At 48.4% G+C, this 2,500-nt stretch overlaps 1 protein-coding gene across 3 annotated transcripts in view; it reads right to left on the bottom strand.

Annotated features, from left to right (window-relative positions):
- Positions 1-2,500, bottom strand: part of plch2a (phospholipase C, eta 2a) — a 196,151-nt gene that overhangs the window by 27,049 nt on the left and 166,602 nt on the right. The gene's annotated exons all lie outside the window — the stretch shown is intronic.

The following is a 2,500-nucleotide window of genomic DNA, read 5'->3' as shown; positions in this document are numbered from 1 at the left end:
CACACACACACACACACACACACACACACACACACACACACACACACACACACACACACACACACACACACACACACACACACACACACACACACACACACACACACACACACACACACACACACACACACACACACACACACACACACACACACACACACCGAAATGCAGGCCTCACAGCTGACTGCTCAAAACATAGATGTGCATGTGCACACACAGACACATGTGACAATATAGGCCTCACAACTCACAGCTCATTTGCACTGCACATACACATACACACACACTTTTTTGTTGCCTTCATGTACAGTATATGCACAAACATACAAATTCCTGCACGCTTAACCACTGTGTTGACCTGCTCGAACAGCTGTCTATATGTTGGCTACCCGTGTGTGTGTGTGTGTGAGAGGGAGAGTGTGTGTTTCAGTCAGTTTGTTTGTGGCGAGGGGCTGGGATGTTTTGTTTTGACCAGGCAAAGGGGAAAGAGGGCAAGTGTCCTGGAAAGACTGACTGCAGGCCAATTTCTTGGTGACACTTTCCCTATTCTCACTGAGCCTGTGTGTGTGTGTGTGTGTGTGTGTGTGTGTGTGTGTGTTGAGGATAAGATAAGGAGTGCATAGGTCACTGGTGGTCTACCGCAACATGGGATCACAGACCACAGCTTCAGTGGTGCACTAGAGATTAGAGCTGCCCTTGTAGCAGTTAATGTTGCTGTGTGTATATGTGTGCATGTGTGTGTGTGTGTGTGTGTGTGTGTGTGTGTGTGTGTGTGTGTGTGTGTGTGCGTGTGTTTGTGTGTGAGAATCAATCCCCCCGATAAACGCTAGTGTGTTTGTGGCTTTCACAGTCAGAGCAGCTGATTCACCAGACCCAGAAAACTGGGCTGTGCAACGCGCTGTGAAAACAAGACTCAAAGTGTGTCAAAAGCAAACACAGCCATGGCACATAAACACAGGGCAGGCATGCCTGACCACACCAATTTAAAAAGTATCAAGCAGCACTAATTGCATTTTTTCTTCTCCTCTTCCTTCTCGCTCGCTCTCTTTGTTCTTTCGCTTTTCTGTCTCTCCCTCCTCTCTGTCCCTCTGCTCCCCCTCTCTCTCCTTCTCTCTCCCTCTCTCTTTCTCTCCTGCTGTCTCTGTCCCTCTGCTCCCCCTCTCCCTCTCCTTCTCTCCCTCTCTCTTTCTCTCCTACTGTCTCTGTCTCTCTCTTTCTCTCTTCCCTCTCTCTCTCTCTCCTTCTCTCTGCTGTTCCCCATTCATCCCTGTTAAAGCCCCATGTTAAATGTGGCTGCTTTATTAGCTGAAAAAGCCCCATCTTCCTAATGAGTATTAAAAAGCCGCTTAAAGCTGCGGCACCATTAGACAGCTGTACTATTTCACTCTGAGATGTCTGCTAATGCTCATTTGAAGTGGAAACACCAATTTAAACCGGCTGGGGTTGGGTGTGCGTGCGTGTGCGTGCGTGTGTGTGTGTGCGCTTGTGTGTGTGCGCTTGTGTGTGTGTGTGTGTGTGTGTGTGCGCCTGTGTGTGTTTGTGTGTGTGTGTGCGCGTGTGTCTGCGTGCGTGCGTGTGTGCGTGTGTGCGTGTGTGTGTCTGCTGTGCGTGGGTGTGTGTGTGTGTGTGTCTGCTGTGCGTGCGTGTGTGTGTGTGTGTGTGTGCGCGTGTGTCTGTTGTGCATTTAACCACGACCAGAAGCACTTGTTTCAAACTCAAGCTGAGAAGCCCAACCTTTCAGCTCCCTGGAGAAACACGAAATATTTCCACAGAATTGCACCCATTCCTGTCACAACAAAAAAAGACATTTCCCCAACCAACATATGTCCTATCTGAGGAGGGTCTGAACATGTCACCTGCCACTTCACACACCCAGACAGACAGATGTGTCCAGACACACCACACAGCCTGCAGGACTCCAGAGCCATTTCTCTGGGTGTCTTTATCTGATGCTGCTGGAAGGATTCACAGCGTAAGAATGCCATTGTGCTGTGTGACAGGCTATCTCCTGTACATGTGAAAGCCTGCATTGAATTGGATTGACATGCTCTCTCTATGACACTGACTCACCACACCACACTGACTGGATTGGGTGAGCGTAACAGCATCTGATGGCTTAACCTCAGAAGACCTCGGAGCTGCCTGTGACTCTGCAGTCTTCCAGTGTGACAGATGTAGCCACACACAGTGTGTAGAGCCTTATCTCAGACCTTTCCTGTCAGCGCTTAGGAGAATCAAGATGGCAAGGATAGAAGTGCCGGGTTCTTTTATACACCATTTCACATACACGGACCACACCTGAAGCCAGGTCATAAGACTACTGTGAACAGCTATGTGAAGCAGCGACTAAAACCTTAGATTCTGCATAACACACTGGAACACAAAGCAACAAAACATAGTTGATGTAAATGTATTCCTGTGAGCTACCATGCTATCCTTCTTGAAGTGATGCTTGTGTTTAGAGTAGACTTGTACAGAGACATACAATAGGTAGCAATAG

The sequence above is a fragment of the Sardina pilchardus genome, chromosome 7, assembly GCF_963854185.1.
Source record: "Sardina pilchardus chromosome 7, fSarPil1.1, whole genome shotgun sequence".
Lineage (NCBI taxonomy): Eukaryota > Metazoa > Chordata > Actinopteri > Clupeiformes > Clupeidae > Sardina > Sardina pilchardus.
Note: the sequence above shows the minus strand (reverse complement) of the source record. Positions and strands in the feature narration are given on the sequence as shown.